The sequence below is a fragment of the Prinia subflava genome, chromosome 2 (assembly GCF_021018805.1).
Source record: "Prinia subflava isolate CZ2003 ecotype Zambia chromosome 2, Cam_Psub_1.2, whole genome shotgun sequence".
Taxonomy (NCBI): Eukaryota; Metazoa; Chordata; class Aves; order Passeriformes; family Cisticolidae; genus Prinia; species Prinia subflava.
In genome coordinates, this window is record NC_086248.1 from 16,341,676 (window position 1) to 16,358,363 (window position 16,688).

A 16,688-nucleotide genomic window follows, 5' to 3' on the forward strand; every position below is an offset into this window, starting at 1 on the left:
GACCAGGAGGGAATTACTGAGTTGCCTGTTACTCAGGCAATCAATATATTATCCAGAAGTCCTGACAGCGTGGACCTTCCCAGAAGACAGAGTAGGGAGTGAGAGACTGAATTGATACCCTTTTATTTTCATTGCTTTTGCCTAGTCATTTTGACTTTCCTCTTCTTGAAAGTTAAGTATGTCTATTTCTGTATTCTAATGAAAATTGAGTGGATTTTAGGTAAAAAATAATTTAAAGTCACATATAGGCATTCAGTCACAAGAGATGGGACACAGAGAAGGTGAACTTTCTTTGTTCTCATGATAAGACAAAGAAAAACCAAAGTGTTCATTTCTTTACTGAGCTCTACACTTTGCTCTGTTCATCATTCATGCCAAATCTTCATTCAGCTTGCATAGACCAGATAGAGAAGAAAATTTTGGTTTGCCTTTCACTTTTTTGGTTGTTGTTTACATTGAAATTCTTTGTACTAAGACATTCTTCCAACTCACACAGAGATTCCCTGGGAGAAGTTGAAGTTTAGGATGTTTGGGAGCTGTTCTAACACAGTCTCCAGTGGCAAAATAATCTTTCATTAAAAGAGCCACATGGGAACAACAAATATCTCTTTTTTCCCCCTCTCCCTCCATTCCTCCAACAATAATTTATCCAAAGTTTGAGGGCTACACATCCAGCAGGTGTGTTTGTCTGCACTATATAAATCCAAACTCCCCATCCTAGACTGCATGTGTGTCACCTTTATGTCCGGAAAATGCCACATCCCACAGGGCAACTGGCTCTCAATTCTTTGCCTTGTCACTGTTAAGCATCTGAACCCTGGTTCTCAAATATATCTTTGCACCTTCTGTCTCTCAGCCTTCTGATCATTCAGACCCCTCACCCTTTGGTTCAGGGTGAGGTACCATACATTTAAGATATACAGCCTGATGGCTTAGCTGAAAACTTGGCAGTGTTTCACCCTAAGGTACACGTGCTAAGATTATAAATTTCTCACTCTCAGGGAAGTTGGATGGGAAAGAGTATTTTTGGTGGTCTCAGAAGCAAATTAACCCACATCTAGAAAACCTCACTGTGAAATATTTCCCTTTTGCGGAGTGGTTTAAAAATGTTGAGTTTTGTGACCTTGGGAGAGCCAGAGTGGAGATAGGCGAACACAGCAGGTGGAGAGTAGGAATCTTGTTGGCTCAATTAAAGATAATTAAGTTATAGAATAGCTTTCTCCAGTCTGTTGTTCACCTGAGGCTGTGGTATTGTCTGCCCTAGCCAGAGGAAAGGCCATGTGGCAAATGTCAGTCAGAACGGTGTCAGTAAAAGACTGATGGTTGAGCAAATGTCTGCAGTAGAGTCTGAATTACTTTGGCCTTTAAATCAGGTGGGCCCAGTGGCCCAGCAATAGGTTTTTGTTTCATGACAAATCATGTTCAGCAGCAAGATCTCATATTTCTTCCAAATTTCCCTGCAGGCCTGCACAATAATTCTGTTTCAGATTTTACAATGAAGACGTTTAAATGGATTATTAATTGGTAAGCCTTGAAAAAACAAGCCAAACTAAAACAGAAACAAACAAACAAAAATCCTGAAATTTTTGGTTTTCAAAGACCTTTTCTTTAAGAACATTTCAAGATCTGATTAAATTACTAGTGTGTGTATACTGCTAAGGCAGATGATAAATACACAATAAGGTATAAAGAAGGATAATTGAGTACTGGAGCAGTGACTACAAAAAAGATCTGCTAAAAAAGTTTGGCTGTTTCCAGTTTCTGCTAGTGATTGTTTTAAGAAATAACTGATATAACTGATTGGTCCTTGTCCTGAACAGGATATTTGAATTTTCTGTCAGCCTCTGGAGAACCTTGTAAAGAAATGCCTTTTGAGCAGTTCAAAACAGTATTTAGGAGAGTATTTTTAGGTGATTTGAAAACTCTCCCCCTTTTGTGTCCCTAACTCTTATTTTCAACTGATATTTGAACTCAGCTAGATCTGTCTTCAGCATTAGAAAATTTTATGTATGATCTTGCCTCCTCAGTTTCTTTTGGCACACTGTTTTATTTTTTTAGTTTGTTCTCCTCCAACCCAGAAAAGTCTTTGAATCTATTTTGACTTTTGCTGGTTTTGTTTTTTCTTTTATTAGAAAAATCATTGAGATCTTCTTTAAATCTAAGCTTCCAGCAACTGTCTTCAAAATGTAACTTGTCTGTTCATGAGATTTTATAATTTATGCTCTTTCTCAGGAAAAACCCTCAGCACAGCTCCCAGAGCTCCTTCTCTGCCAAAAATGTAACAACATAGGTACATAAAGGTAGATTTCTATCCTAGATCTGCAAAAATAAACCACCTCTCCTCTGCCTTTTATTCACTTCTTGACAGCTTAGCACTGAGCTTCAATTGACTTTCTCTGAGGCATATAGGGAGCCTTTTTTAGAGCTCACTCACTGTCTGCATCCCAGTAATGCAATCACAGAACATCCCACGTCTGCATACATGGAAATCCTCAGTCCTGGCACTGATTCTCAGTGTTATCTATGAACCATGATCTGCCTAACAAGATCCTGTCTGGAACCTTTGCCAGTGTATTCTGTCAAAATAGCATTCTGGTTTTACCTTTGACACCTCCCAGAGAATAACTTTCCTCAGGCGCTGCAAGATCTATTCTTTCTTTGCTATAGGAGTATTCCTGTCTATCTTCTCCCTCAATCATTAGCAACTCAATTTCTGATTTATTCCTGCTTCATGTGTGTGCAAACCTTACAATTTTCTGTAATACGCCAAAGGAACATAGAAACAAATTTTATTATTTTGATACTATCCTACTTCTTTTTTCCTTGTTTATGTTTAATTTGGTAAGTGAAAAATTGGTCATGCCAGGAAACTCAGCTCCTGTGTTCTGTTTCAGATCCAGGCCACCATGTCAAGAAAAATGGGAGTGGGCTCAGCAGTCCTTCCAGCTGTCCTGTTAAGAAGCTGTTCAATTACTTAGAGGAGAAAGGCATCAGTCCTGAGCAGGCCTCATATGTGTATGTTAGTCATTGCCAGATGAAGCTGTTATACCATCTGTTCTTCTTCCTTATGACTGCAAATCTTTTTAAGACCCTTCCTCAGGATGACACAGGCAATGAAGATACTTATAAATGCACAAATTATTGTATAGCATACTGAGCATGGATATGATAGATCAAATTCGAATCCAGTAAATGCTTGATATTATACTTCTGAGACATGATCTCCCTGGCCTATTTTAGATACCTACTCTAGATTTAGATAAATGTACCCCAAGGTGCCCTCTATGAATTATAAAAAGATGCTACGTTGAGTACTTGTAGACATCTGTGCTGTCAACTCTAAAGTTGGGCAAGATGAATACCATCCATAAGGCCTAAGAGTAGTAGGGCTGCCTGCAAGGAAAAAAAACAGGTTTATCCACTGTTCATTTAATTTTTAACAGCTCACTAGAGCACAGAGGGCCAGAAAACTTGGGTTTGGTCCATTTCCTCACAGTCCTGCTTACAGTTGTGGCATCTCATGCTCTCCATCTCCTGTTCCACACATCTTTCCAGCTCCTTCCAAATGGGTGAAGTTGTTGTGCTGCACCATAGTCAGAAACCACATGTACATCACTGATAGTCCTGTTACACAACATTTGCAGCTCCATTCAGACCCTCTGCTGGATTAACTTAAACTGTACATGAGGTACCAATTCAAAAAGGAGAAGGCAAGGATCAGTACACTTGGAAGTTCTAATATTCTGTAGGAGGTGGGGCACAAAATGAAATTGCAGTGCTACCCATGTACATTTTACAACTAGTTAATTTTATACACTAGCAGACCATTGTTAAAATATAAATTGTCTATATTCAAGACAGATATTCAAGACAAAGCACAACTATTTGCAGGAAGATAATGTAAATCAAACACAGAATCTAGAGAAAAGGAAAAATCTTCTGTGTTCAAGTCTTCTGTGTTGTAACCATAATATTTCTTCATATTTCTATCTTCACACAAAGCTACAAGCAGCTTAGGCTGAATATTGTAATGACTACAATACTCCAAAGGATGTTTCATGTAAAACAAATTGTATGCAAATGATTCAACCCAGAAATGGGGCAGATGGCATTTGTACTGCCACTGTATTCTGGGAGCCTTAATTCCTCACATTCACGGGGACTGTGGTGATTCCTGATAAATCAAAACACTATTTCATCCCATGGCCTCTCTCCCACACTCTCAGATTTCCCTCCCTTGGCTGGCACCACAAACCTCTGGGACTGTCTTAGTGGGTCCTGCTCGTTTTATGGACAAATATTTCTCTGGACATCCCATACCTACAATGCTCCAAGGCTTACATAGTCAAAAGGCTTATCTATGAGAACAAAAAGGTGTAACATTAAGCTGAGTAACTCTAAGAAATGTAATTTTATTTGATAAAAATTTCATTTAAATTTTTACACTAATTCTCAACTGATTTCAAGTATGTTCTTGTTTTGTCAGTATTAGTCAATGTCCCATAATTTTAGACATTCAAGTGTCATTGTTTCCAACCAGCTTGATCCTGAATTCACACAGCTATTAATCAGTTTAATATGCTTCATGTTGCTAATTTGAAAAGCACATAAGGAAGAAGTCTGTGCAGTACAGATATGACAATTAGTGAAACAATCCTTTTTCTAAAAATTTGCTTGGGTAGTACAAATTTTACCAGAAACTTTGTCTCCTTGCACTAAAGAAGAGTAAAAGAGACAGTTGTTCTCATGCCAACTACTTCTGGTGCCAGAGGTAGCGATAGAAATATGTTGCCTCTGGAGGTTCAAGAATATTTCATAATCCTCCCCCTCCCATCATTATTTTCCTTTATTGGTCCCTCTTCTCTCTTTCTTGTTATCGTCTAGAAAACAGGCAAGTGTGCAGACACAATATATAAAACTTAAAAAACCAACACGTCCATAAAGAGCTGGTTGTCTGCCTGAAAGAAAAAAAGAGAAAATGAAAGAGGCAAAGAAACTCCAAGAGAGAACAACTTTGACTCAAATTGTGTCATGCTGAGGTGCAGTACAAGATTCTACATTGTACATCACATTAAATTCTGACTTCAGTTGAAATTTTAATGTATTTTTACAATATTTGTGTTTGATTTCTCACATCACATATGTTTTAGGACTGGTGAGATAAAAAAAAAAAGAAAAAAGAAAAAAAAAGACCTAGAAGAATTTGAAAGGGGGGAAATAAAGCTTCTGACCACATGAATTTGCTGCATTCAAGAAATGAAGAAAAACAACTGAAAAAAGGGGGTTTTTTTCCTAGATTATGATGATAGATATTGGCTGAGATCAGGATCTAGGATCAGATTAAATAAAGACTGAAATTTTATGAGATCTTTCACAGAATCAAAGCATAAGCTGAGTTGGAAGGGACCTACAAACATCATCAAGTCCTACTCCTGGCAATGCACAAGATCATCCCTAAGAGTCAAGACTCATGCCGTGTACCAAGAGTATTGATAAAATTCTTGTATTCTGCTGTAACCACTTCCCTAGGGAGCCCATTCCAGTGCCTAACCACCACCCCCTGCGTGAACAACCTTTTTCTAATATCCAAGCTAAACTTCCCCTGACACAGCTTCACCTCTCAGGTCCTGCCCCAGATCATCACAGAGAAGAGATCAGTGCCTGCCCCTTCTCCTCCCCTCACAAGGAAGTTGTACCTGCAGTGAGATCTCCCCTCAGTCTCCTCTTCTCCAGGCCGAACAGACCAAGTGACCTCAGCAGCTCCTCAGCTTCTCCTCAAGCCCTTCACCATCTCTGCTGCCCTCCTTTGAACAGTCTATGACTTTTGTATACTGTGACACGCAAAACTGTCCCCAACACTTGAGGTGAGGCTGCCCCAGTGCAGAGCAGAGCAGGACAATCCCCTCCCTTCCCTGGCTGGCCATGCCTGATGTCCCCAGAACAGGGATGGCCCTCCTGGCTGCCAGGGCACTGCTGGCTTATGTTCAGCTTGTCATTGACCAGGACCCCCATCTCCTTTTCCATGGCACTGCTTTCCAGAATCTCATTCCCCAGTCTGTCCATATGTCCAGGGTTTCCCCTGGTGCAGGATCAAATGGATTTTCCTTTGTTGAACTTCTTCTGGTTGGTGATTGCCCATCTCTCTAGTTTTGCAAGATCTCCCTGCAGGGCATCCCTTCCTTTGAGGGAGTCAACAGCTCCTCCCAGTTTTGTATCATCTGTAAACTTCCTTGGTATCCCTTCCAGTCCTGTGTCCAGGTCATTTATGAAGAAGCTGAAGAGCACAGGGCTGAGGATGGAGCCCTGTGGAACCCCCCTAATGACAGATCACCAGTCTGATGTCACCCCATTCACTGAAACCCTTTGTGACCAATTCATGATCCAGTTGTTCACCCATCCCATGATGTCTTTATCCAGCTGTGTCTGAAAGGATGCTGTGAGAGACAGAACCAACAGCTTCACTGAAATCCAGAAATATCAGTTGGCTTCCCTTGATCAGCCAGGTGAGTTACCCTATCATAAAGCAAAATCCAGCTTGACAAGAGTGCCCTTCCTTGCATGAAGCCATGCTAGCTGTGAATAATGACTGGATTGTCCTTCAGGCATTTTTCAATACCTCCCAGAATAATCTTCATAACCTTACCAGGCTGTGACTAACAGACCTGTATTTTCCAGGGTCATCTTTGCCCTTTTTGAAAACTGGGATGTTAGCCTGCTTCCAGCCAGCTGGGAGCTTTTACCTTGCCTATTTCAATGCAAGTGCAAGGCAGTCTACTTTTGAACTTAGAGACTTATGATACTAAATAAAAATGAGACTGTTGATAATGTTAGCAACACTAGGACAATAATTCAGACAAAGATTTATCTGATCTAACTTAAATATTCTACAGTATAAATATCTACCACTGTTCTAGTCATAAAAGGTTACTTCTACAGTCATCAGAGAGAATTTGCATACCTAAAATGCAATTTATAGCAGGAGTCTAAAATAGACGACACTAACAGATTTAGAGGTATAGTACTCACTAATTTATTGACTGTTAGTGGATTTGGATGAGAACTGTCATCTCCACAATCCATATGCGGCCTAGAAATCATCTTTGAATTTACATAGCCTGGTATATTTTATATCATGTAAGTATATTGGTAGGCCCTTATCCAGAGTAAGGTGAATGGTGGAGATAAGTATGTCTGTCGTGGTTGGGGGGGGGAGGTGAATTTTTCCAGGGAGATGTGGGCAGTACAATCAGTGATCAGCTTTTCTGCTGGCACCTGGGTTGGTCACTCGGAGGTTTGGACACGCCTCTGAGGACACAAAGAGTTAAAAGCACGAGTCTAAGGGGTTCGGGCTCTTTTCAGATCCTGGTTTCAGCAGAGGGACCTGTCAGGCCTCTTTCCCCTGCCCGGCCACGAGGCTGGGTGGGGGAGGGGAAACACGTGGTCGGGCTCAGGTAAGCCGGAGCCCCCGGGGGGGGGGAGAAGAGAGGAGACAGGACTGGAACTGCGCTGCTCCGTCCAGGATAGAAGGGTGGAAAACTGTGGAAGTGCCTTCTGTGTGTGCTCACCCCCCTCCTTCCCCCCCAAACTCCGGGAGAAGTTGCTCAGCCACGTGGGGGGTTTGCGGAGCCTGGGAGTGCCTGAGCCTGCACCCTGCCGAGAAGAAACTGTTAACCCTTGCTTGGCAGAAAGAAACTTTTCTTAGACATTGATTCTCATGACTGGTAGTTTTCAGAGAGAGGGCAGCGGCCTAGGACTGAGATGATAAAGCATGATTGGAAGGAACTCGATAGAAGAATGAGAGGAGTAGCCTTGGAGCTGGACGTTTCTTGCATAATGTCAGCCATAGACTGAACTTGAGTCTCTTTTGAACATAAACTGCATTTTTGGGTGGATGCAGCTGCCCCTTGCTTTTGCTACAGTGACTGGCACTTGAAGAGTTAGAGCGAGCAGAGAAAAGAGGGGGAGGGTGAAGTTAGTGCCCTCTGCCCTCAGGGCAGACCTGCTCCTGGAACCCCGGCCCCTGGGTGAAAAGGGGAGAGCTCGGCATGCAGCATCCTTAAAAAGCCCTGTATGCAGTTTTGGCCTATGAGACAGCGGTGAGAGCGCTGGACATAGGAAAAAGAGAGTGTCACCTTAGCAGACTTCTCTGGGCGGTGCTATAGGTGACATAGAAACACATAAGGGGTGGACCCGTGTTTTCTGAAGAACAGTTTGTGGTGCGAGAGAGACTCCTCTCTCCCTTGCTGAATTGAAGATTAGTTTGTTTTTGAGTGGTGATTGTTTAATCTAAAACCCAAGAGTTGGTCTTTGAAGAGTGATGGGTGGGGAGGTAGAAACTGGGAGAAGAAATGTTCTAAGAAGTTTTTATTTCTGTCTCTGTGTGTGTTTAAGAGTATTTCTGTCCCTGTTCTTATGTAATTAATAAAGTTTTGGTGGGTTTTTTTGTTTTCAAGATTTAAGCCTGCTCTGCTCTGTTCCTGATCACATCCCACAGGAGTTGTTAGAGAAAAAAACATATATTCATGGGTGCACTAACATCTGGCCAGTGCTAACCCATGACAATGTCATATGTATTTTGTCTTCAGATTATCCTTTCTCAGTTATAAATCAATAGAAAACATTTTTCATAGGCATATAGTGATGGGACAAGGGGGAATGGTTTTAAACTAAATGAAGAGAGACTGAGACCAGATATTAGGAAGAAGTTCTTTGAAATTTTCCCACTGAAGCCTCCTGGAGTCCCTAGGCTAGCTCAGATCTAAGAGGGCTTTGGAGGAATATTTCAGGGACAAGGCAAAAGATTCCAAAAGAGGCTCTAACCCCCAGATGTAGTCCAAGGCGTTTATAGTTAAAGGTTTCCAGGGGGGAAAGAAAATGAACAAGGAAGAACAGGACCTTATCTAGACTCCTGCTAAGGAAGAGATAGTTGGACCTCAGCCAATAGGGTCAAAAGAGGAAGGAAAGGTTAAACTACATGGCTGCAGATGCCAGGGGTCTCTGGGGAACGAAAAACCATTCCTCAGAGAAATTCAACAGTTCTTTACTAATAGAGTGATGAAGCACTGGCACACGTTGCCCAGAGAAGTTGTGGATACTGTTCCATCCCTGGAACAGTTCAAGGCTGGGTTGGATGGGGTTTTGAGCAACTTGGTCTGGTAGAAGATGTCCCTGCTCTTCAACAGCAGGGAGTTGAAATGAGATGATCTTTAAGGTCCTTTACAACCCAAGCTACCATTCTATGATCAGTGGAATACACCACATCTTGCCAAAGTGAACGAGACCTTTCTTTCTAGGAAAGAACAGAGATGTCTGGCTAGATGTGGTTATGTGAGGTAAACTATACTTGCTACCAAGGTCTTCTGTTTTATCAAGATGAGCTGATGGTCTAAAATATGAGATTTTTAGGATAAATATATACTGTTTTATTGTTAGCAAAAAACGTTTTACTAGCAAAAAATTGCTGTTCTCATTAAATCCATGAGTCCATGTAACTCATTTACCTGACCAAATACAGGTAGAATGCATATTAACCCTATTGATTGCATAGCTGGAGCCTCTCAAAAAGGGGATTCCACAGCAAATAAACTGTCTAATGTTTAACTTTTTCAACCTTAATAATTCTATAGTTCTGTGATTCTGTAATAAGTGCAGTAAAATCTTCTTCCTCATGGGTAACTAACCACTTTTTTGCTGAAATGGAAGCCCATTGCATGTTGTTCTAACCCCAGCAGACAGGAGTATATGTCCATTTGGCAGCACTTTATTACATGCTTATTCCACATGTAATAGACATTTCTTGCCTACTGAAAATAATCTCTTTGTAACTGTTATCTTTGTAACTAATGTGGTTGGAAAATAATATGAGTAATGTGTTCATCTGTGTATGTAGCAACGAGGTCACTAAAATTCTGTACTGTTTGAAATTCAGGTATTCTGTGACTAGTTACATACTGTCAATCTGACTATTAATCCCTTGAATCCTATTCCCATGAAGATGTCTCTCAACATGCAATCCATCAGGATTCAGATTCATGGCACATGAACATGAGTCCAAGTAAATTAATATTTTGTATATTGCAGCTTTGATGAGGTGTATCTGGTGATGTTATTTTTCAGTAACATGTTAAAGAAAACAGAACTTCACAAGTGTTATAAAACAGCATTCAGGTTTTTGGCATAGCTTTAGTTTTATATCACAATAATGTATCAAAAGCACCACACTATTCATAAGTCAGTCCAATACAATCTAGTTGGAGCTAATTGTAATATTGGCTATTCCACTGTAAGAATATTAATACTAAAAGGTTTCATAAGTTAGCAAAATTATGCTCAGTTTGTGGTTTTTGTAGGAGTTATAGTTCATGCTGTCAAAATTTCAAGGAGAATTGTATCAGCTGGATGCACTATAAAGCATTATAAATAAAGTCATAGCTCTCACTGAGCTGAATTCAGAGTCCCCATGTGTTGTGAATTATTTTATTTTGTCTCTTGACTGAAACACGTTCTTGGAAGGATGCAATTGTTTCAGGTATGTTATGGATAATATGTTTAAATGTTAACACCTGTAAAAATAAAAACTAAAAGAGACAAAACAATATTCTTATCCTATATATAAAATCTCCAAATCTGTATACTAAATGTGAAGCCAACATTTTATTCCCTGAACAGTATACAGTTCATTAGCAACAGCATTCACCACCATCTGACAGTTGGCCAGCATACTGATCTAAACTAGAAGATAATGAGGTTAGAAAATATCTTAGAGCAGTATAAGATCTATCGAGTATCATCAGAAGATACAAAGAAAAACTGAAAATGGCAAATAGATCTTTTTGGTTTAGAATGCCTCTGCAATGCTTGTGTGGTACAAATGAACCCTACTCTAACAACTTCAGTGACAAAACCTCAGGAGTAAGCAACCATTGTGACCAAAATCCAAAGAAAAAAACAAGTTTCTTTCAGGTCCTTTATGTGGTACTTACAGGAACCAGTAATGGGAAATATTCTTTTGACCATCAGTGTCCAAAGGAAAACATTCAGTGTTTCCTTGCTACACAACACTTAAGACAGGACAGCACAGATTAGTACAGATTATCTCCCAGATTTCTTGCTTCAAAATGCCATTGGAAGAGAAATCCGAAGGATTAAGTGTCAGGGCACATGAACTGATTTCCAGGTACTGAAAGAACTAATGTTGTCACTTAAGAGATATTCATATATATTTCCTGTGGAATCTAATATAACCATTGCAATTCACTATATCTTAATAAAATAATCACATGTATTTGGCCACAAACAATATAGTTATCAGTCATGGTCAAAGATCCACAAAACCAAATAATTCCAGAAAGCCATGGCTTTTACAAACAAACATTACACAAATTAGGTGGGGAAGGATAAAGAGGAGTATGAGAGACAAAATGCTGAGAGGAATACAATTAAAGGCCTTAGAATGGAAAATTCTTCTAAATATAAGATGCAACCATAACTGTTGGATTTTAAGTGTGATTTTAACAAACTGAGTTTCACTGAAACTATCAGTCCCTTCACTTTATTTTCCAACAGCTTTTGAACTTTAAGGAAAATATGTCTCTGAGCCCTTCTTTTTTTATTGTATCCAAACATGACAAAATCATTCAGAAAATAATTCACTTGCCAGGGAAGCACAGGCCATCTTTTTCTTTACAGGATAGAGTGCTCTATAAATTGCTAATAACTACCGTACATCCTCCTTCAAATGTCTTGGTGTTAACTGGGGAACACTGATCAGCAGACACTTCTGCAACCAGGACTGGCAGCAGTGCAGACTTTTACCCAAAACTGTGCCTTGGGTTTGGTGATGAGCACAGGGATGTTTCAACAACATATATAGTATGCTAGATATGAGAGTTCAACAACAACATAGCACAGTTTGCTAGATATGGGAGTTCTCTACTTCATTAATTTGGGGATGCCTCAGTTGTCACAAATGAGATCAGTTGATAGCCTAAAGGAGAAGGACCTTGAAGGGTTGAATATCTGAGACTACACAGTCAACTGTTTGCTTGGAAAGCTATCAAGCAGCTCTTAGTTCTAACAGTCCTTCTCACTCACAGACCTGAGGTACTTTACTAGATGACTTAGTCTATTCTCTTTCACAAATGATGGGAGTCCAGGTAAGAAAACTGTGTGTGGAAGCAGAGAAATAAATTCAAACTAGAATTTCCTCTAGGCTTCATCCTTCTCTTGCCCTGAACTACCAGTAAAGTTGTGAAGTTTAAGCCTAAAATACATAATATGAGTATTATCTCCTTATATGTATGTGTTAAGGAATTGGGAGAAAAACTCTAATAATTTTGGCACAAAAGTCATGTAGGTGGTCTGGTCTGTTTTGTTGAGATACCATCAAGATTTTCTTGTAATTTTGCAAGAGATTAGTGAAAATCTGTCTCAAGTAATTGTACACTGAACCATTGTAATCTTCTTGTTTGCATTATATCCTTTAGACTTGGAGCCAAGTTTCTCCTGAGTACCCAGAACCACAGAGTACCTGGAAGTGTTTCAGCCAGTCTTTGACAGCTCCTGAACTTTGTGGGCTTTCATGATCCCCTTGCTGTGTTGGGAAAGGAGTTTGAAGAGCTGCATACACTGGATAAGAATTTTCCTCCCAAAACATAAATTGTTCCTTTAAGTACAAACAGAAATCAGGGGACTGTATTCTAAACTGACAGTTAGATGAGAATCTGTAATTCTTGTCTTTTCAGCAGGAATTCATGTGTAAAGAGTTACCTGCTTTATCCTGTATTGTAGAATATTCAGTCACACCTGCTGCACATCCCGTACACAAAGAAACACAATGACATGTTATGCACCAAGGTGGTTATATCCCAAACTAATTAAAAAATACTCAAAACAAATATATTTCATTCTGTGGATCGCATTTAAGCCTCATGTATCTCCATTCTAGACTGACATTTATGCAGCGTGATGTTCTCTTTCTCTTTAAAATAATACCCATAAAAAAACATAGATCATGCATATTTATGTAGAGACATATCTATCAACCATTACCAAATGTAATTAGACATTTTTGGTTTGTATTATTCTGTTTGAAGGCATAGAGAAAGCTGTATACAAATATGCTGAGAATAATCATGCACTCGCTGGGAAGTCCTACAAATTATCGCTGTTGTTTTGTCTGCTTTAAACTTTAGCTATGCTGAATATGAAGTCACAAATATGGGTTATACGAATGTCTTTTCCTTTTGCAATGATTACTTGGAGAGTAACTACTTAGTGTAGTGGTACTCCTTATGTAGCTTTATTTCAGTTCCATAAGTCTGGTTTACAGCTCAAGGAGGATGGATCACATTGAAAACACAGGATCTGATTTCTATTAATGAAAAGAGGGGATAATCCTAATTAGAACTCAAGTTGCTTTAAGCCCCAACTTTTATAACAACATTTCTACAAGGCAAACAAGTCTAGATTCTTCAAATATTTTTCGTGTATCTTTTTGGTTCATCAGAATCATTCAATATTATAAACTAATATATTGCCAAGACTGCTTTTTTGTTCTTTTTCTTTGGATCTTAAAAAACTGCAGTGAATTAAAAACAAACAAGAAAAGCACAAACAAAAACCACAAATAAACAAAGAAAACCACAAGAGATTTGGCTGTTTCTTTATTTAAGTACTGATACCTTCCTAATTAGCGCTACTTACCTTGCAGAGCAGAATGTGGTTGTTTTCTCACAGAGCACATCTTTAAATCTTTAACAGATAGTATAATTAGTATCCAGTTTTGAATGTGTTCAAATTTGACCCCTCCACAGCTTGCCACAGTGTTTAAGGAAATACATTCCTTTTTTTAATCTCTTAATGTCTGAAGTTTCTGCCTAATGTTTATTAAAGTAAAGTCTTGTTATGAAACACACTGTAGCAATGATGAGTTACCTAACCACTTACTTAAGGTAACCCAATAATAATTATTTTAATGATGTTTTCCTCCTTTTAACTTCTGAATGATGCATTGGAAAAGTCTGGAAGATTGTTTCTTTACTTTTAAGCTTTTTTTTTTTTCCCTTTTCAATATGAAAGAGCTCTTTTTTTTTTTTCTTTTTCTTTCAGGTATCAGTGAAATATGAGAATGCCTTCTTTTAGGGTCCTGAACCTTACCCAAAATTATGGGAATGCCAAATCTTCAGTAGAGACATCCTTTATCTTAAATATTGGGATTTATATAGTAGCATAATTGTCATGGTCTAAGTACCCTGACCCCACATGAAATGCTGCTGAGGTCACTGGGCTTCTTCTGTAGTACAAGAGTTAATACAGGCTCATTGAGCAGTGAACCATCCCATCATCAAAGTACTTTGAGGCTAAATTGACCAGAAATTTTACAGTTTGAACTGAAAAAAATCTGATCTTTTGCACATTATTCAATTTAACCCAGCTAGTCCATAGCCTCTGCATTTCAAATTGTCTACAGATGGAATCAGACTGAAAGGGGAGCACAAAGTTGTGGACACCCAGCTAGTCCATAGCCTCTGCATTTCAAATTGTCTACAGATGGAATCAGACTGAAAGGGGAGCACAAAGTTGTGGACACCCAGCTAGTCCATAGCCTCTGCATTTCAAATTGTCTACAGATGGAATCAGACTGAAAGGGGAGCACAAAGTTGTGGACACAATTCCCCATTCATTTGGTTTTAGATATTGAATGTACTGGTCTTTTGCAAATGTCCTTTGGGTTACTACAGTGACAGCAGCCTTGGTTGCTGGCTGAACTGGTGTGTTCTACATCTCCTTTAGACAGTGCTATTCCACTAATGCATAGGACAAAAGAATTGCCACAGAACGGGGGGGTCATAACAAATGGCTTTTGAAACATGTCCAGCAAAATACAAAAACAAAGAGGTATTTAAAACAGCTCTAAATAAAATGGAAACTTTTAAATATAATCCTCCAAAATACTAATTGCAACCATTTGTTTCATAGGATTAAATCCTTGTAGAACATTTTATCCGACTGCTTGGACTAGGATGTGAACTTTACAAATTACTACTTTTTTTTTTTTGTTTTATTTGGCACCAGCTGTGTGCATGCTTCTGAAACATCACCAGTCATGCTGAGCATTTAGTAGGAATGTTGCAATGGCAATTTAGATGTTAAAGGGCATTGTGATTTTTAAGGGCTTGTTATCATGGCCAGCTGTAGCTAACAGCTTGTAAGAGATCAGGAAGAGGTATGTGATTTTCCAAGTAACAAAAGCAGCCTGTGTTTACCACGATTTCTTTTCTGCCACAGAATGTGAGGTGTTGTATATGAAAATAGATGTTTTCCCAGGAACTGAATTAATAAATGACGTTATAATTCTGTTTCTAATCTCTCAAATAGTTTCAAAATGTTTAAAACATATCAATTATCCTCTGCAACATCAAATGTCATTTCAATGAAGTTGTTACATTGAAGTTCTGGAAAAATAAGGGGGTTTTTTGTGTCTATTTTGGGCATTCAAACCAGTGAATATTTGTTACACCATCCTTTCAAAATTTCCTTATTTAATTTTCACCAATCAGGACCAGAATTATCGTTAATGATAGAAGATTACCATTAGTTACTAGATAAGAGGAGGAGGCAGTCCATGGAAGATGGTGGTCTCACAAGCTCTTGCCAGAGAATATTCTGTAGCTACTTCTGATGCTGTGGCTGGTTCATAGAGACCAGCCTGTTGAATCATTCAGGGTAAATGATTCAGGGTAAACGATTCAGGGTAAATTAGTATTTGAAGCAAACATCACTCAAACAGTGGCTTTAAGTAGTGTAGGTTTAGTATTATTTTACACAAAGACAACATTTTCTTGATTACTTGGAAGACTTGAAAAGGTATATGTGTATTGTTCTTTTGAATGTGAATGTATTGTATCTTTTTAATTAAGATACAGACTATTTTCTCAAAGTTTTCTTTTAAAGATATTTATTTACTACTCAGTAAACATCTAGTCTGGTCTGGTTTTTTAACATTTTTCCACGTATTTCAAAAGATCGGTAAAGTAGATTCTCTATGATATAAATATCTGCACAATTGCAGATTAAAGTAAAAGTAAACAAACAAATTATACATCAGACACAGACTTACCAGGACCTCATTAAAAAGTTGAAACTATCAGCAACACACAATTAGCTTTTGTGTATAATTATGACTTACAGCTTAAGGTAAGTTGATAAATTTGATCAAAGAAAATCATGTAACATGTTGGAAGTACCCAGTTATACTCCCCTTTTCACATTCCAGGAAAGATAAAAAACCTTGCTGGATACACTGAATGTTAATTGCACCAATTGGACAATATTATTAAATAAGTAACTTAACTATAAAGGAAGATGAATGCTGTCCTTTACTACTTCTTTAAGACATTATTCCGTGCATTACAGTAAGATATCTGTCTGTATTACATTTGTAAAAGGCAGAAAACAAGAAAAAATGTAAGCAGGAGTGCAGAGTAACAAGAAGAAAACCTTAAATATGCATATGAAACCTTGATTATAATGAAAATCAAATACACTCTGAAGGACACATAGGTTTCAGTTAAGGAAGAGCTCTTCACTGACCTCTGGAGTAGTTAAGTCTTGGTAAAAAACTGACCCAAAATTAATCTTTTAATCTCTGGTGATCAAACAATCTCCCACAAGGTAGCTGCCATGTT